Consider the following 21,283-nt stretch of genomic DNA (forward strand, 5'->3'; position numbering starts at 1 on the left):
AATTTTTTTTATAAAATGTTATACTTTTTGAGAGCTCTTCCAATTTACTGGTTCATATGAAAGTGACCTACGATGAAGGCAAAGTACCGTAAGAAGAAAGACAAACTCAGTTCGTGATCATATTCAAGGCTAAAGGATTGAACAAAGTATCCATCTTGTTATCCGATACTACTTACCACAAAAGAATCTGAAGCGTCATTAGTGGGTTCCTTATACAATCGTTTTGGAACGATTCGATGTTCGTGTCTATGATACTGAGGAAAGAAGTTATCATAAAGCTTTCTAAAGATTTTTAATCGCCACACCGTGAAAAACTCGTGTATTTGATGCATCATGATTGGGTCTTTGATGTCATGTTCGAATGAAGTTGTATGTATAAGACAATTAAAGCAAAGTAGAACTGCAACCTAGAAGGAAAGTATTATAACTGCTGTGGAATAAGTGTTCAGTGTGTCTCAGGAGAGTTGCTTACAGTATCAAAGGCATCAGGACATCTGATGTTCGATGTCTTCCGACTTCGAAGCTTACTTAAATAATGTATAAGGGCCAATAAAAAAAAGTGTACAACTTTCCAACAAGGAGAATTACCCGGAATTTAATTTTGGATGTGACATAAGTGGCATTGTAGTAGAAGTTAGTCACAACAAATATAACAACCGAACTATTTGTTGTTCTAATCAACAAGCGCATAACATGCGTGGCCTAAGGTCACAGAAGAAAGATCCTTCTTCAGAAGCTTGTAAGTACACAGAGATGAAAGGGAGAGACAATGGTAATAGTGTGGTTTAACCAAGTTAACCTGAAATATATATATAGACCTTATTATTTTAAAAAAATCTTCCCAAGAGTAAAAAGAGCAACATAAATAAAAACGTGTCACATGCTGAGTAGTATATTGAATCTACGGCCTCCAATGTTTCTTCAGACAGAATCTCTAACGGTGAAATATGTCATCACAAACAAACCTAGAGATTGGGTTGTTATACACAGCAAGGGATTTTGATTAAAGTAAAGCTGAAACTCAGTTTGATATTATGTGTGGTTAATGGACGTAGACAAAAAAGTGCTTTTTTGGCGATAGGCTTCTAAGTGAAATTAACCTAAAGAAAAAAGAAAGCCGCATGATGAGATATACTGATATCAGAGGAACTCATGTGATTATTCCCAGATCTTTGTCATCTCCATAGCATTTCAAAAACTAAACAGAGCACCACTGAATTTTACTGAGTTGAATGTTGGCACTCATTGGAAGATTGGGGCATTAATTACAACGTGTGATTTGTTTGAGAACTACTACACAAGGGATGTGGCTATCCATCCCAAAGTCGAACTAATAGAGCAGAAAAGTTGAACATTCAATAGCACCTGCCACAAAGTTTGCGGTCATTCTGTTTAACTGAATTGTCGGATTTGACCGTTACTCTTATATCACCCTTTCCTTCCGCACCTCAAGAGCAGGGCGCGTTTTTGCAACAACGTATCGCGAACAACGTATCTTGGATTCACAGTACAACTTCCGGTGTAAAGGAATAAACTGTGGGAACACAACCTAATTTTGCAACAGTTAAACGATACTATTAAAATAGTATATAATAAAATATTAATTCAGGTGTTAAGAAGTTGGGTATATGACATAACAAGTCAAAAAGCTGAAACACTGGAAGAAACGTTAATTCGTGAATTTATATCAAAGTATGAAAAAAACATTGCGTTAAAATGAGTATACGAGGGCTGTTCAAAAAATATGCGGACTGTTTGAATTGCGCGGCTCCAGTTGGTTCCAGGAGAATCCGCTTGGTGTCGCTAGGTTTGCACAGATCAGCTGATTACGACGCCATTTCCTGATTGCAGATATCTTCATTTGTGTATTAGCTACGTGGTTTTAAGTGAAGTGCGATTTTTTCGTTTGGCGGATTTCAGAATGAATGACCTGAAGGAGCAACGACTTGCTGTGAAAGTTTGTGTTAAACTTGGAAAATCTGCGACTGAAACTTTTGCTATGCTTAACACGGCTTACAGTGATGTTGCTATGAAGCGTACGGCATGTTTCAAGTGGCATGAACGTTTTAAGGATGGTCGACAGTCCATTGAAGATGATGAGCGTCCTGGACGTCCTTCCACGTCAACTGACGACCCACACGTCGACAAAATCAACACCCTGGTGTGGGCAAATCGACGTTTGACTGTCAGGGAGCTTGCTGAAGAGTGTGGGATATCAGTTGGATCTTGTTACGAGATTTTGACCGAAAAATTGAAGATGCACCGCGTTGCTGCGAAATTCGGCCCTCAGAACTCGTGAGTTTTTGGCCAAACACTCGATCACTGTTCTTCCCCACCCCACCCCTACTCACCTGACCTTGCTCCTTGCGATTTTTTCTTGTTCCCCAAACTCAAAATACCCTTGAAAGGAACAAGATTTGAGACGATTCCCGAGATTAAGGCAAATGCGATGAAGGAGCTGGAGGACATTACAAAAGAAGCGTACCAGGACTGTTTCAACAAGTGGAAACACCGTTGGGATACGTGTGTGCGTTGGGCAGGAGAGTACTTTGAAGGGGTCCCAGACCTGTAACTTCTGAATAAAGTACATTTTGTTTTATGACGTCAGTCCGCGTATTTTTTGAACAGACCTCATAATAATCAGCTAATGAATACTATTGTAATTATACTTATTATATTTCTGTGTTATATATACATATAAATTGTATGCTCACAGTCTTATGAATACACGGAATTATCGATGGTATACAATGCAATTTTTAATTTGTTTCTTTCGATGGTTTCGTGGGTGAAAGCATAGTATAGTCATAATTTTGTGAATGTAAACTCCAATGTATTGGAGAAAGAAAGAAACCAAAATAAGTTAATATTAGATAGAATAACACACACCCAAGGCTCTTCAAGACCGGTTTCTCTGCAATAGTCCATCATATCAGAGAAGAAGATGGTACAATAAATAGGAAACTGAAATAACGGAATTAGAAGTACAGGCGAGAAAAGAAAAACAAAAAGCCCTCTGGATCTACCTAACTCATAATACATTCAAACAACCTAGCATAGGAGTCAGTTAAACCTCAAAATTCCTCTTGGACACTCAAACAACTTACCGTAGAAGCTAGCTAAAACTAAACACCCCTCTTAGATACTAGAAACAGCTTATCTTAGGAATCAGCTAAACGTGGACACTCAAACAACTTGTAAGAGTCAGCTAAACCTAGATAACCCTATTGAACCAGCTAAACTTGGATTTCCCTGTTGAAAACGTCCAGATAAGTTAACTGATGAAAGATATAACATGTAAAATACAAAGCAGAAAGAGACTGTTGTTCGAATCCCAGCTATTACCAACTTCTTTGGATCTACTTAAAGACTGCTGCAAATTGTCATGTATAACAAAGAATAATACATGTTAATAAATCATAAAGAGTTATAATTATTTAATTAATAGGCTAATAAAAATAACTGATATGAGTTTTATTTAACTAACTAAATCTTCATTCAAAACATAAGCCATTAATCAGGTCCCATAACATATGTATTGTGTGATTTAAAAAGAACAAAAGATATTAAATTCCATATAAACAATAAAACAAATCGCTACCTCGCAAGGAAAAGGAAATGTTACCATAGATACAAGGATAGAAACTAGTTCTGCATAGTAATGTATTGAATACATTTCTCTTATGGTGTGGAAATAGTCCCAGTGCTACTGAAAATGCTTCTGTAAATGTACAGGTTTTTTTGTACAGTGAGATGAGGGAATCCCTTTTTCATTTTAAAACGTTATAACTAATCAACCAAGGCGGAAGAACTTAGTTTTCCTATGAATGAACTATTTAAATTCTTTAACGATTTTGAATTTCGCACAAAGCTACACGAGGGTTATCCGCGCTAGCTATCCCTAATTTTGCAGTGTAAGACTAGAGAGAAGGCAGCTAGCCATCACCACCCACCGCCAACGAATAGTGAGGTTAACTGTAACTTTATGACGCCCCACGGTTGAAAGGGCGAGCATGTTTGGGGTGACGAGGATTCGAACCCATGGCACTCAGATTGTGAGTCGAGTGCCTTAACCACCCGGCCATACCAGTTTAGTTATATTTGGATCAATGATGTGCATCACTGTTTCCCCTCCATATTCTAATAAGAAAATAATACAAATAAATGACACAACAACATTTCGAACTGATTCATTTACATTCTTGTTTCGTCTTCATACGGAACGATTCGGCGAGATATGTATAGTCATGTGACTATCAAGTTGATTTGTTTGTTTTTTTCGAGTTTCGCACAAAGCTACACTAGGGCTACATTGTAAGACTAGAGGGAAATTAACTAGTTATCACCATTCACCGCCAGCTCTTGGGCTACTCTTTTTACCAACGAATAGTAGGATTGACCGTAACTTTATACCGCCTCAACGGCTGAAACGGCAAGCATGTTTGGTGTGACAAGAATTCCCCTTATTGTGTACACGCAAAGGTATATGGAAATAAATTTGCATTTTACCAATTTGTAATAACACCCTCTCCCTTAGAATTAATGACGACCAATACGTGACGATACGTTTTTGCAACTATAAATGAATTGACAACCAAAAATTTTGTAAAATAAATTATTCTTAGTAGTATTTTTGTTTACATTTTTGTATGTGTGTCTGAGAGAGATTCGAGTTATTAGGTTTGTTTTGGAATGTCGCAAAACCACATTAAGGCCATCTGCGAATATCCACACTAATTTACCAGTGAAAAACTGGAGAGAAAGCAGCTAGTCATCACCACCCACAGCCAACTCTTGGACTCCTCTTTTATCAACGAACATTGGAATTGACTGTCACGTTATAACATCCCCATGACTGAAAGGGCGAGCATGTTTGGTGGGGCGGTGATTTGAACCTGTTGCACTCAGATTGCCAGACAAACACCCTAACCACCAAGCCATACCGGGCCACGCGTTATTAGGAGCCCCTGAACAAACAAAGTCATCGATCAATAAGCAGCTTGATGAACAATGTAGTATTTGAAAAGCGTTATGTCTAGAATTCATAAATGAAACAATATTATCCAAAAACATCACACCGTTTTACCTTGGAAAACATCACACCGTTTTACCTTGGCAGAAAACATCACACCGTTTTACCTTGGCAGAAAACATCACACCGTTTTACCTTGGCAGAAAACATCACACCGTTTTACCTTGGCAGAATACGTTTTCACTCAAAAAATACACATTATTTAAGTATTTTTAAAATTTAGAAATACCTGACCAGCTTGTAAGATTCCTTCTGTTATACATACATATATATATATATATATAGCAATTTAAAAAAAAATATTACTAACACAGAATACCTACCCTAAAACTATATTTCATACTTAACAACATTGTATTTTTTTTACTTTTTTTCAAACCTATTTAATTTTTTTCATTATAGATTGACAGCTGAGTGAGAGCTCCTCTGGAACGCTTAGGATGACTTGGGTAATCTTTGCTTTCCTGTTTCTTATGGATATATATGTAAAACCGTTGGATTGCATCTGTTTGTTGGATTTTTTATTATTTTTTATTATTATTATTGAAGGAACAGTGAACGGTGAGGGTTGTTTCGGTAAAAGACCTCTTCCAATCATAGGCCCCATGGGATCAGACGATGTCGTATTTTACGGTTTGGAAGTTTGGACAGGTAGGGAACAAATGTTGTTTTCGGTTTTGTTTCCTTCCCTATACGGCTTTCTGATTGGACCTGCCAGTTATGGACACAAAGATGACGACGCTCTTGTCTTTTTATGGTTTGAAGTTGCAATCCCGTGGCTGAAATGTGGATACACACCTTTTAAGTGTTTTGAAGCTGTAATTTAGATTGTATTGTTCAACTTGTCACATGATTATGAAGTGATAATATTTATTGTTACTAATGTCGTCAAGTGCTGTGAGTTGGAACAAAATTCTCTTGTTTTGTGTTATTGATGCTGATGTTATGTGAAATAAGTTTTATATTGTTACATCAATACAGTTATATGGAATTGTGGTTTATATTCAAGTTTACTTACGATGTATATGTGTGTGTGTGTGTGTGTGTCTGTAAGTCTATTTTAATTTCATGGTTTACCAGTGTTTCATGGTGGAAATTTTTAAGTTAATATTGACCAAGAAAGTTCAGATGTGGAAAATATTTGTACTGGGTAAATTGTATACGTGCTGAAACATGTTGAGACATTTTGGTTAAATTATATGGAGTTTTTTTTTTCCATCAAAAATAATACTGTGAATTATATAAAAAATCGACTACATGGAATGTCGTGATTTACTGTCTTGATGTTAAATGAAAACTTTTCAAACAAGTCACAAAAAGTACTAATTATTCTTTCCCTTTCTGTATATAGATTCTAAATATCGGTGCCACGTTGTTTTTCACCAAGATTTCTTACAACAGCACGTACATGTTTTAAACGTTTCAGTCGATACCTACGTATGTTTTATAATGAATGTTTTAAATTTTAATATTTCTTTAACATAAGTAAATAATATTATAGTTGTATAAACAAATTCGCAAAACTTGTATCAAACCTATATCACATTCGTTATTTAATTCTAATCAGTTTTTAAAAAGGAGTTGATATTTTTGAAACGGGTAAAACCTTCCAATGCCTGCCATTATATAGAGCAATTTATTCGCAAGCAATATTTAAAAAAGATATGGCTAAATTAATAATTAAATACGAGTATGGTGTATGAAGATGAGACCATAGAAAATAATTAAGTTATCTACAGTACATATAGTGCACGATTTCGTTAGCCCTTTTAAAACAAAGTTTCACACTCAACAAGCGGTAAACTAGGCCTTAAAATCAGTCAGCATATGTTTTGTTTACATTTTTAACTTGAGAGCCGAAAATATAAATATTAAGCTTCCCAACACGCAAAAGTAGATTTTTTAATCATAGAGCTTACATAAAAAGCTAGAATTGATCGAAATACTTATTTTTAATCATATGGCATGTAGTTATATTAAATAGGCCTAAGATTAACTGTTAAAAAGAAACGAACTGATCTTCAACATTGTTTGTGTCGTATCTTTTGATTTTTTCTTCAAACTTATTCTGTATTCTGCATTATCCAAAGCAGTTGTTAATTTCTGTAGAGACTGAAAAATAACGAAATTTCATGAGTACATCTCCAAATTATACATATATGTAATTCTGTTGATTTTATTAAACATTAGATAGTTTGCGTATTTACAAACAACGTCAAAATGTGACGTTATCATTGCGCATACGCACTAGTGGTAGACAGGGGATGAGAAACACGATTGGCTGTAGTTTTGCGAAATATTAAGTGGACTCCATATTCTTTGGGTAGAAAATTACAGTTATTTGCATGTGACATTGATCATTCTGCTGCGTGTTGGGCTGTTTCTCGGTGAGATAAAAATATCCAACGAGTAATATCCGTAGAGTTAGTTTAATCGATTGTGACTTTTGTTCTTGCTGTTTGTTATTTACTGCAAATTTTCTTAATGGGATATCTGAGCTCTGTTCACTGCGGGTAATCGAACCTCGGATTTTAGCATTATGAATCTAGAAACATACCGCTGATTCTCTGAGGAACAATCGAGTCAAATAAAAAATTATAATTACTTTTGTGAGTAAAACTGGTTTACGAGTCAGCTTCGAGAACTAAAATTCTGAATGGAATAAAGCATCTGACGAAAATAATTTTAAAATTTGTGGGGATATCTGCCCTAATTTCACATAAGTTAGCTCATTGATATCAATTCTCCTATCCGCTACTGAGAACTCAGTCTCCATAAGCCCTCCAGAGAACCTATAGTTGTATTGTTACTAACATATTTAAAAGCACAAGGTGTTCATAAACGTTTCATATTTCATTCTGGTATCGCATATAACCAATTACTTCAAATGGCTGACAGTTAATAATAGTACACTTGGCGCTAGGTTGCAACTGAAATGTTATTTTAAATTAACCAAATTCATATTTACATCAACTGTTAACACCAGACGACTCAACATGTTGTCAGAGAACACGATCGGTACGATTTTAGATTGCGATGACAATAAATCACAGAGAATACATGGCGCAACGTAATATTAATACAGCTTGGAAACAAAGTTTATTTTCACGACGTTTCGGACAGAACGCCCTTCCTCGGGTGCATTAATCACAAAAACCAGAATGAAAGGTCCGACACAGAGAATCTAAAGCCATCTAAGAAAATTCTCCCCACATCAAAGCAGCAGCCATTATGTAACTTCATTCTGGGTTCTGAGGTTTCTGTGGTTCTCCATTCCTTACCACTTACATTAACTTTCCTGATTGAAGTTCCTCGTTCCAAATGGCGTCATGCCAAGTGTCCCTCCCCTTCCATCTTCACGTGCTTCCTTCCAACTGTCAGTTTATTTCACAAACAGCGTCCGTATTTCCACCTTATGTGGTAGAAGTGACCATATGTTACGTTTTAGTTGTGCCCCTGTTTCGAGTGCATGTAGTTAAAGTCATCTTTACCAAACATTTTTTTTCAACGAATGTTGGTATTTGATATACTTCGCTTTACATTTTTTCCCTCACTTACCATCACTGCTGATATTCGTTTCCAAACGACTAAACTTCTTTTTTTGTCCTATCTCCTTACCTTCTATTCTGATGCATATTCTGGAAGCTTTATTAAATCATGAAATTCCTACTGACAGAATATGACGAGTGCATTTATTCATACTAGATGTAACGTAACGAGTGGATTAGTAGTAGATGTGATTTATAACGGATTAAAATTAATCTCTCACTGACTAATAATAACAGTAATAACGTTATCACATCCAATATTGTTGGAACGTTATCTACATCAAATTTTTTGGATTTCAAAAATTAATAAATAATGCAGAAATTGAATAATTTTAATTATAGAGTTGGAATTAATACTTTTCTCTTCCAGTAAATTTAGTGATATGTAATAAAACGTAAAACACACACACATACATATATTTATGTAATTAACGTGCATAATGAAATTCCAAGTTCCTATTAAAAATAAACACTATAACGTCTTGTGAAAAGAGACTGTATCCAGAACACTTATGTATTATATATTATAGACTGTATCCAGAACACTTATGTATTATATATGTGTAATATATGCGCTATTATTCACACCTTATAAATTATGTTAGTGTAACTACTAATAAAATACATAACTAGCAATAACGTGCCGCGCTTTCGACACTTAATTTCGACTGTGCTTCTGTCGTTTCGGTATCTACTTCGTATCTGAAACTAGTGAAACCAGTTATCAATATAGTATACAAAAAAGGATCCCAGTTTTTGTGTTAGTGGAGGAACACAAAAATACCACATCACCACCTGATACAGGTGGTTTTTCATTCATTAGCAAAGCAATAACGATACATTAAAATAATTGGTTTCTTCAAATGATCACTATATTTCTGTTGGCAATAATATAAACAACATATTTGGTAGGCGTTTCGCTGAGATAAAGCAATATTTAGTAAACAAAGAAATGAGACACGTGGATGGATTTGTTTATGTGAGATTACTTTTTGATATATGAGTTTCAGTTTATTATTAGTTTCAAATCAGCTTTTGAGTGTTATATATATATACCTATTTGTGTGTGTGAAAATACAGCTTTTCAGTGATATATATACCTATTCATGTGTATGAAATTATGTGAATACAAAAAAGTCGTTCAAAAAGTTGATTTTGATAGCATAGTTATAACGCTTATTTCTCAAAATTTGATATTTGATTACAGTTCAATCATTTTTTATAAAAATCACTACGGATAACATATTCCTTTATTTTTTAATTTACTTTTCGTCCCACACGTGTAATTCACATATTTTCGACGTTGATGTTGCATATTCATTAAAGGATGTGTGACCTGTTGCGACATCTATCATGATCAGGTCAGTCGAGAGTATAGGAAGTAAACACAACAACCTTCAATTCATGAAGAAAGTAGCACTTGTTCAATCAACGTATTGTTTTGTGTAAATGGTGTTATATATCTATCATTACTACACTCGTCAAAGTCTCTCTGGTTTCTTATAGGTTCAAACCTATTGTGTTTCATGCTAAGGATATAACTTTTTCAGTGTTTGTATTTTAAACAAATAACGAATCTTTGGTGATTTGATATAGTAATCTGATCACACGTCATGAATGTTATGAGCTGTGATTGGCGGTACTTGTAAATATAGATACATTTCTGAGTAATGAAGTATCACTCTAAAAATAATGATGCCTTACCCTCCCTTCAGAAAATATAGAAAATTCCCTGTTCCAAAGCAATAGCTGTCTTCAGGATTCCGGATTTCTACTATAGTAAACAACCTCCGTCTGAGGCCTTGTACATAATGTTTAACTATATTGTTTGGATACCTGAGTTTAGGTATTTCTCTACGTCATCCGTTGTATTGGTATATTATTTGTGTACACGTATATATCCACACAATGTACATGTCTGCAGCATGTGAATGCTTGTACATTCTGCTACGATATACCTGTTTCATATTCTATCTTATATATGTATATATATATATATATATATATTAACAATTATGCATATTAATGTTCCGTCAGGCTTGACGCTGTCTCCGTTTTAATGTGCGAAGGCATCTTCCTCGTGGTGTCTGTTCTACACTTGTAGCGACACCTAGAGTTGGAAAGTTATGCAGTTTTATGACTGACTGACCTCTGACGGTCACTTTTTTAATAACGTTAGCGTCACTGTCACTGCATTATGTGGTAACGATAACGTGCACTTTATGTATCTTAATACGTTCAAAAAAAGGCTTAAAACAACTTGGGTTAATACCATTGTCGAATATAATATTTCCTGTTCTTCAGCATGTTTTTTATGTGTATTCCTTTTCTTTTTTTTTTTTAGATTTAAAGTCTCGAGGACAAATTTCACACAACTCAAGGTGTGCATCTGTATATCATTACTTGTGTGGTAGATATTATTAGTCAACTATAATATGTTTTCTGTCTCGTTTACAATGCGATTCTTGTCTTACTAAAAAGTGGAAATAATATATAGAACCTCTATATATGATGTACTGTATGAACAGTGTAGTGCATACCTTGAGAGTTTGAAAGGTGCCCTTTATTACGTAGATCGAGGGCGCTCCTCGTGGTTACCGTAGGATCTCAGCCAGCTTACACAGTGTTTTCTGTTAAGAACATTTTTGCTTGATTTTAGCGATAAAAATCGGTATATGTCATTTAATTTATTTTCTCGGATTTTTATTCAGCTTACTGTTTATTAAAAGGTTAATATTCTGGTTTGTACTGCTTTTTTATACGAGTATTCTATAAATACAGCAATCATTTGTTTCGTTTTTGAAAGACTGTGTATATGACTTGACGTAAAGTAATTTCAGATTTAAAAAAAAAAACTTGTTTAGAAAGATTTGAGTACTGACGACGACTCAGAATAGTTCGAGAAAAAAAATCAACCGAAATTTGAATTAATTTACTAATGAAAAAAAAGAACAGTAAAAAAATTGTTGTTTGAAACGCAGACCACAAAGAGACTCCACTGGCTCAATAGTGATATAGCTGTGAGTGAATGCAAAACCATCAGTTATTAATTAATAGTAATATAGCTGTGAGTAAATACAAAACCATCAGTTATTAATTAATAGTAATATAGCTGTGAGTAAATACAAAACCATCAGTTATTAATTAATAGTGATATAGCTGTGAGTGAATACAAACCCATCAGTTATTAATTAATAGTGATATAGCTGTGAGTGAATACAAAACTATCAGTTATTAATTAATAGTGATATAGCTGTGAATGAATACAAAACCATCAGTTATTAATTAATAGTGATATAGCTGTGAGTGAATACAAAACCATCAGTTATGAATTAATAGTGATATAGCTGTGAAGGAATATAAAATCATCAGTTATTGATTAATAGTGATATAGTTGTGAGTGAATACAAAACCATCAGTTATTAATTAATTGTTCTTTATTTAGGGTTTTATTCGAAACACGTTAAGTTCGTAAAGATTAAATTGTGTAGCAACACGATTTAATACCATTTTCACTAAAATATCACCCCCCCCCAACATGAACATGGAGTTATGAAAATGTAAAATTACGGCGTAAATCATAAATTTATGCTGCTTCAAGTTACCCCCATTTTCTAATGAAATATGAAGGACTGTCGGTGAGAATTGAACACATTAAATATTGAACAATACTCAAGGTTTTTAAAAGTAACTTTTACAACGACAGAAGTAGAAGTGTTAAATTACTAGTCTCAAATTGATAGTTTTTGCACGTTTATTTTACATACATTATTTGGACAAACAGCAATAAAAGTAAGTGCACAGCCTGATAATCCTTACCATTCTTCTTTGCATAATTGAAACATCCAACGAAGAAAGTTATTTGTTAATCGTGTTTTTAAAGAACATACGTCTGTAACAAACTAATGAAAATCAAGGCTGAAAAATAACTTATTTTCTTTGCAGTAGACAAATTGCAAAGTTATGCACGATATTCGACATACAAGTTTCCTGTTTTCTACATGCATGCATGCGAAATTTAGTTATTTAAAGTTCACAAAACATCAAATAAATTACTAGAATGAAATAATTTGAGCAGCAAATGGCCTAAACGTTAGATCATTTTATTGTTTAAAATATATCGATATGTATATATATATGTATATTTGCTTGAACATACAATTTTTTTTCGAAATTATACTGTAGTCATTACACTAACTTTATAGGTTGGTTTCAGTTTTGGATGAAACTTAGAACACAAGGAACATTTAAATAAAAACTTAAATCATATCAACTAATTGTTGAAACATAATCATTAAGTATTGGTTCCATAAACAAAGGTTGTTTTACTTTACAAACCTAATTAAAATGAAACATTTCGTGAATTTATGTTTAATGAACTCACATAATAATTTATTTTTATTTCATTCATTTAGTATATCTGGAGTTTAGATAAAGTCAGCTGTTTTATTAAAAACAAAATTACTAATAGCTGTTTTACAATGATTCATTGATGAAACACATCTGTGTTAACTATAAAATAAGCTAAAGATTATGATCCACTGAATCTCATGCGTATCTGTAAAATATATTATTAGGTTGTTCGAAAAATAATGGCGGATTTAAAAATTTTAACTTTAATAAGTAATAACAAAATTCAAAACAATTTTATTAATTAAAATAGAACCCTAGTGAATCTACACACTTTTGCCAATGAGGAACAATATTATTGATGCCATGACGATAAAACTCTGAAGTCCTAGAACTCAAAAATAATTTAAAGCCTTTCTCTGCTACTGCTCTGTTTATGAATCTCTTGTCCTGTAAAAGTTGTTCAAGTGCTTGAAAAGGTAGTAGTCGGTGGGCGACAGGTCTGGAGAGTAAGGAGGGTGAGAGGCAATGTTTTATATTCCATTTCTTTGAGTTTCTGGAGCGTCATTTGAGTAGGGTGGTCAAGCATCGTCATGAAGCAAGGTTGGTCCTCTTCGACTGACTAATTCTGACATTTTTTTTACACAGTTTTCTATGCATTACTTCCAATTCTTAACACTAAATCTCCACAGTGATATTTGGACCTGGTTGAGCAAGTTGTAATAGATAATACCGGCCGCAGACCACCATACAGTGACCATAATCTTCTGTTGGTGAAACTTTGGGAAGAGTTTTGAAGCCTCGTCACAGTTGAGCTATTGCACAGATCACTTTCTGTTGTTGCAAAGGGTCCACGTTTTGTTGCAGGTGACAATTAGATCAAGAAATGGGTCATTTCTGTTGCGCAAAATCAGCAAAAACGGTGATTTTTCTGATTATCACTGGGTATATGTGGAACCCACTTATAGAGCTTTCTCACTCTTTCAGTTTGCTTGAGGTGATCCGAAATTGTGAAAATTCCAACACCCAATTCTTTTGCAATTTCTCGAACAGTTTGGGGCGAGTTTATTTCTACTAATACTGTTTATTGGTCGTTTTCAACGGCAGAAGGACGTCCTCTGCCCTCCTTATCGTCAAGACTCGCATCTCCATTACAAAACGTTTTGAACCAACGCTGTACTGTACTTTCGTAGGTGGTTCCTTCCCCACATGCTTGGTTGATATTGTGGGCTGTTTGCGATGCATTATGACCAAGTTTGAATTCATACAAAAAAGATGATGCGCAACTTTTTCCCATTATTAATTGTAAAGTTTTAGAAAGGAATTAAAGCACATTGGTTTTTCAATGGTGTATATGAAGTCATAGGTTTCTTATCCCTATAATTGAACTAAAACTTTGATGTAAAACTCAGCCATTATTTTTGAAACAACCTAATACGTTTTTCGAACTTCTTTATCTTTTTCATTTCGAAGTTCTTTTGAATGGTCACCAGGAGGTGTTAGTTAGGGAAACTTTGAAAATGTAAAGCAATATTATTTGACACAGATATTAAATGTTTTAAAACAGTAAATGAAGCGAAAAACAACAACATATTTCCAGAGTGTAAGTGTACTCAAACACATATCGATGTGTTTCTTGATTATACATTTTTTTTTATCTGCATTGGCCAACATACGATTTTTTTTCTATTCTGATCTATGATGAGTTGTCGTCAGATTCAATAATTCTTGTAATAAACTGATTCTTAACAAAACTGTTATGTAACAAATGAAATAAAGAATGGTATACAATTGTCATAAATACAATCTTCGTAATTCTCTTTGTTCGTTAGTAAATTTTGTAACCTTACTTCTTGGTGAACCAGTACTGGTTATGTGTATGTAAACAGCTTCGGTGTTAGTTTAGTAACATTTTTGTTTCCTCAAAGGTGAAGAATTCATTAGCTAGAAACAAAATAACTGTAAAGACACGTCTATTTTTAACATAAACATTGTAAACAGGTTAAGGCTATTTATCTCTTTAAATGACAACGATTCAACCATATTATCGGTGCTAGTTCGAGTAGAAGTTGTTTACATTGGTGAACTTTAGCCTAGCAGTTTCTTTAATCTTTATCTTGGATGGTCGTTTACAGGAAAAATAAAATAAATCTCTTTCCTGAAGTTTACTTACTGGGAGCTGGAGACATTACAATTTCTTGTATAACAGGAGAAGTCACTCCTGATTTGAACTTATCAGTATCTTGTTGTCCTGTGTACACTGAAATATGCATTACTGTATAGTCTCAGCCCTCTGCTCAGTGAAATGGAATCGTTTAAATAAAAGCTGTAGCAGGGTTTACGTTCCTTGAGTAGTAGAGTTTGGCTTTCTTCACGGTTCAACACAGTCTGAATACTGAAACAACCAAAATATATCGTACAAAGTAGGCTTAGGTTTTATTTACTTGTGATAAACCAAAGAATGGACCTACTGATATTACAATTCAAACACACAATATATTCTATAAAGTAGACTTAAGTTTCATTTACTTGTGATATACCAAAGAATGAACCTATCGCAATTATAATTCCAGCATACAGTATAACCTAGGAAGTAGGCTTAGGTTATATTTATTTGTGATAAACCAAAGAATGAGCTTACCGTTATTACAGTTCCAGTACATATATTTAATTCTGTAAACTATGCAACTACCAGAATTCACAGTCTTGGATCCGTCAACGTAAGTCTTGAGGGAAGTTAATTATGTATTGTTTAAATATTATTTTCAAATATAGAATACTACAATTGTCAAAGACTTACGTGAACATTCTGATCTCACAATAATGAATCGAACTTGTACTTATCGTGGAAATTATTATTCTCGTGATAGGTTTTGTTTGTTTTGAATTCCGCGCAAAGTTACACGAGGGTTATCTGCGCCAGTCGTCCCTAATTTAGGGGTGTAAAACTAGAGAGAAGGCAGTTAGTCATCATCACCCAACGCCAACTCTTGGGCTATGCTTTTACAAACGAATATTGAGATTGACTGTAATATTATAACGCCCCCATGGCTGAAAGGGTGAACATGTTTTGGTGCGATGGGGATTTGAACCTGCGATCCTCAGAGTACGAGTCGAGCGCCCCAACCACTTGGCCGTGCCGGGCCCCCAGTGATAAGTACAAGATGACTTAATATTTGTGTCTTAAGCTTTTATTATTCCTCTCTGCAGTAGTCATAAAACAAAACTTGGGGTTTCCTCTAGTCAGCAAAATCTCTCACTCTCTTTCTTGTTTCTTTTTTGTTTTGTTTTGAATTTCGCGCAAAGCTATTCAAAGGCTATCTGCGCTAACCGTCCCTAATTTAGCAGTGTAAGGCTAGAGGGAAGGCAGCTAGTCATCACCACCCACCGCCAACTCTTGGGCTGCTCTTTTAACAACGAATAGTGGGATTGACCGTCACATTATAACGCTCCCACGGCTGAAAAGGTGAGCATGTTTGGTGCGACGGGGATTCGATTCTGCGACCCTCGAATTACGAGTCGAACGCCTTAACCCACCTGGCCATGGCGGGCCCTTTTTCTTGTCTCCAGGGTAAAAGAAAACACAGACTAGCGGATTGTAACGCTACTACTGAGCTAGTTTTATCAGTTTTTAATAACTAAATTGTCACTATGAAAAAAAGGTTTCAAATTATCCCCGCTATACTAAACATACTCGCCCTTTCAGCCTTGTGAACGTTATAATGTGATAGTCAATCCCACTGTTAGTTGGTAAAAAGAGTAGCCCAAGAGATGACGGTTGGTGGTGATGACTAGCTGCCTTCCCTCTAGTCTTACACTGCTAAACTAGGGATGGTCAGCGCAGATAGCCCTCGTGTAGCTTTGTGCGAAATAAAAACAAACAAACAAACAATACCTTAAAACTTCTGTATTGTCATCTTTCTTTAGGCCCGACATGGCCAAGCGCGTAAGGCGCGCGACTCATAATTCGCGGGTTCGCGCCCGCGTCGCGCTAAACATGTTCGCCCTCCCAGCCGTGGGGGCGTTATAATGTGACGGTCAATCCCCCTTTTCGTTGGTAAAAGAGTAGCCCAAGAGTTGGCGGTGGGTGGTGATGACTAGCTGCCTTCCCTCTAGTCTTACACTGCTAAATTAGGGACGGCTTGCACAGATAGCCCTCGAGTAGCTTTGTGCGAAATTCCAAAAGGAAAGGAATCATCTTTCTTTTATCTAAAACTCTGTTGTTAAGACCCATATACATAAAAATATATTTACAATGTAACAGCAATATAATCTGTTTCATACCGCAAATAAATTCAGTAACACATAAGACTTGTATTTAAAGTAATCCCTCTTCAGCCACTTTTGTTTTTCTGATCAAATGGAATTGTTAATCTTCAGATATAGTTATCAAATAAATCCGTGTGTCAGTCTAAGCTACAAAATAGGTGGATTGTTTTCAGAAATCAATTTCAACATACACCCGATTTTTGAAGCAAGCCAAATAAAATATGAACGAACTTCTCTCCGTAAAATTCCACCTGTTTTTGCATCAAGTTAATAATCCGGAAAACGCTAAGAAAACGCTGAAGGAGTATTTATAGTTCAGAAAGCATTATATTTCCATAAGCTAAAGAAACCCATAGGTAAGTAGCTGTAGCCATCACATCAACGTTGAGAAAATCTTTGAAATAGCGGCGGAGAAAATGCTAATAAAAAGCTGTCAGTATCTAACCTCTATAATGTTGATGTTTGTCGAAGACGATTCCAGTATATCTAGTGATCTCTCAATATTTCTCTGTCAAAGTGTTAACGTATACTAATGTGTATCTTTTTTAACATTTTTGACTAAACACTAATATAGTCATAAAGTGTATATTTATTACTTTTATTCTGATTATTTCAACTTTACATGTATTAACATTTTATAGACTGAAAGAACTTGATTGTGGATTCGTAGCAAGTTCTTTATTTAGAAGCCAGAAAAAGAAAACTCAACAGAACAATATCAGAATTGCGTAAATCAACTTATCGATTTTTCGGTAAAGAAATTTGGTTTCGTATCTACAACTGAAAATACTGCATTCATGAAACCTGAGTAATTGAATTAAAACTTACTGATAACACTTCAGTTGTTAAAAAATCTGACAAGAACTGGTTACACGTTGTGCTGAAACCAGTCATTCATTGTTATGCTTTATAGAACAGTAAGCTAAACTCACTCACTCATTGTCACACGTTATACAAAGTAAGGTTAAATCGCTCACTTACTTGTGTATAAGTGCCTAATTTCAACTAGTACTTGTACGTTTAGCACCAGGAGAAACTAACCCCGTTACCTGTTTTCAGTTGTTGTTTTTTAAGTCGAAGACATTTCATTTTCTGTCCAATCTACTCAAATTGCTAAAAGTTTTGAATCGGTAGAAGGAGAGGTTTTTCTACGTTTAACAAGTCAGCAATATATATATATATATACACGTGCTACAACAGAAAACTTAGACCTCTTACAACCACGCATATTCAACGTCACATTTCATAATTTCGAAATTACCGAGAGCTAATATATATATATATCGAGTCAAAATGGCTCAAGATAATATACTGGTAGGTATTACAGTTATAGATTAAAGGACCTTTGAATATAAGGTAATAAAATGCTACCTCGAAATTGCCGTTATCACAATAATAAAACAAATGCGTTGTGATATTTTAAAATACAGTAAACAGAAGACGAACAGCATGTGCAAGTTGATAAATATTAATTATCTAGTCAGCAATAAACTGAAATAATGGCGTTATCTTTACGATGTTATCATCTAAAATGTTTAAGGCAAATTTGAAGAAAGTTAAACACATATTAATAATCAGATCTGTGCTGACACTATTGTTTGTTTTTGAATTTCGCGCAAAGCTACACGAGGGCTATCTGCGCTGGCCGTCTCTAATTTAGCAGTGTAAGACTAGATGGAAAGCAGCTAGTCATCACCATCCACCGCCAACTCTTGGGCTACTCTTTTACCAACGAATAGTGTAATAGACCGTCTCATTATGATGCCCCCACGGCTGAAAGAGAGAGCATGTTTGGTGTAACGACTGAAGCTATTTAAAATATATTAAAGAATAGTTTTGTATCGTTCATAGCTTGTCTGTAATTAGGCATAAAGCTACACAATGGCCTATTTGTGCTTTGCCCACGAAGAGTATCGAAATCCGGATTCTAGCGTTATAAGTCTGCAGACATGCCGCTGTGCCATTGTTGGTGCCCGTTCGTAGCTGTTTCTACTTTTGATACGTGTCATAGTGTTAAAACACGACACAAAACTATATTCTAGCTTCTCTGTGTCTTTTATTAGCCTCCAGACCAGACTTAGTCCAGCTAGTTGAGATGTAAACCCAAAGTTCGAGTAGCGTTGCCACTCAACACACTCCGCACTTTTCACTTTAGAATTGGTATTAAGTGAGAAATACAATCCTGCTATTGGATTAAAATAGTAGAGTAGGCGGTAGGTACTGATGACGAGTTTCCTATCTTCTAGTCAACAGTTCCAAATCAGAGAAAGGATTCCTGGAATCTCTGACATCGCAGTTTGCAAGTTAAGAAAGTTCGTCATCATTCATTGAACCCTGTTATAAACCAGTACTGCTACTTATCATGGAGTAGTAGTAAATCTGAATGGTTCGATTCAATATAAATAACCCAGTACGAATTTGCTCTAAAATAAACAATAGTTACCACTTACAGAAATGTTTTGCCTTTAATTATTAATCGTCAATGTGTTCCTTGGTCGATAAAAAATATATATTGAAGAGCTTACTGTTTTTAAAAAATAAATTATAACTTATTCAATAATATAAAATATGTCCCCTGTTGGTCTCAGTAACAGGTCTGAGGGCTTAGAACGCTAAAAAATCTTATTTCGATACCAGCAATAGGCACCGAGAAAACAGTCCATTTTAATAATAAAGAAATATTTTTTATTTATTTGTTCTTTTTTGCCATTTCGCACAAAGCTACTCCAAGACTATTTGCAGTAGCCAACCCTAATTTAGAAATGATAAACTAGAGAGAAAGTATCTAGTCAACATTACCCACCGTCAACTCTTGGGATATTCTATACTGACGAATAGTGGGATTAAATGTAATTTTACAACCGCCCCCACGGCTGAAAGGGCGAGTACGTTCGGAACGGGATTCGTGTATCTTTACGCGAATCAAAAAAAAACAAAAAACTTCCGTGCTTCAGTTGTAAATTTGAGGGCTTATAACGTTGAAAACAAAACTTAATAATAAAAAATATTATGTTAACTTTTTCAAATCAGGCAACGTGCTTCGATCATAACAGAAAATATGGTTTGACTACACTTATAATATCTGACTAACTGCTTATAACTCCAAACACACGTGTTTAAGTAGCAATAGAAGTATGGAATGTGAATAAGTTATTGCGCTTGGAAACTTTTACAGCAACGAGTCACACAGCATGTTGAAATTTGATATTTGTCTTAAACTACGTGTTGTTGGTTTAAATCAAGGTTAAAAAGTAACAGCCTCAATTTGGTTTGTACTCCTGTATATTTATAACTTCGAGATGTTGAACAAACATATTCAACTAAATGAATACCACAAGATGGTAAAACTTGTACATCTCACTAAAAAGCCACCACCAGATGGTGCTAATACATATATAAATTAAATTGCTATCACTAGATGGTGCAAGTGTATGTTCAACTTACTATCTGCTGTTAGATGATGCTAAAAGATACCTATTCAAATGCATATGGTAGAACAAAAACTACACTAGATAGAATTACCATATGTTCGTTTAATTAATTGCTATCAGATAATGCTCTGAAAACATAAATGTATAAAACAGGACGAAGCTGGAAATTCTGAAATTTCTTAATTTTGCGGTTGTTTCTTACGCCTTCGAATAATATGTTTTAAGTAACACTGACTCTATAATAAGACTATTTAAATAAATTACTAGCATCAGAAAAAAAAAGGAATTAAAAAGCTGTCAATCAGAGAAAAAACAAAATGATATGCCACACGTTACACAACAAGATTTCTTAAACTTAGCACCTTACAATAAAAACACGATTTGTGTATCAGGCCATAAGAAGCGGTAAGAGATAATTACATTTATGTAATAAAACTTACATATTTTAATTCAATACGTTAATTTATGAGTATGTAGTATTCGTAGTTAAAATGACATAAGATTCAATCTCATAACATTACATTTTCCAAAATTTTCTGAGGGGATTTCTCCATAAATCCATAGAAATCATGTATTACAGTGTTTAACTCCACAATTGCTTCCTACGACAATGCACTGACTTATATTTACTGTGCAACAAAGCAGACGTTTCC

At 34.6% G+C, this 21,283-nt stretch overlaps 1 protein-coding gene across 17 annotated transcripts in view; it reads left to right on the forward strand.

Annotated features, from left to right (window-relative positions):
* Positions 1 to 14,733, forward strand: part of LOC143253396 (RNA-binding protein Musashi homolog Rbp6-like) — a 283,959-nt gene extending 269,226 nt beyond the window's left edge. For 14 of the 17 annotated variants that reach the window (XM_076507214.1, XM_076507211.1, XM_076507209.1 and 11 more), the window contains one exon: positions 5,435 to 14,733. The gene's annotated coding sequence lies outside the window, so the exon portion shown is untranslated. The remainder of the gene's footprint in view (positions 1 to 5,434) is intronic. The other 3 variants (XR_013029559.1, XR_013029558.1, XR_013029557.1) reach the window with 2 other exon arrangements.
* The last annotated feature ends 6,550 nt before the right edge of the window (positions 14,734 to 21,283 follow it).

This window comes from Tachypleus tridentatus, chromosome 6 (assembly GCF_004210375.1).
Source record: "Tachypleus tridentatus isolate NWPU-2018 chromosome 6, ASM421037v1, whole genome shotgun sequence".
Taxonomy (NCBI): Eukaryota; Metazoa; Arthropoda; class Merostomata; order Xiphosura; family Limulidae; genus Tachypleus; species Tachypleus tridentatus.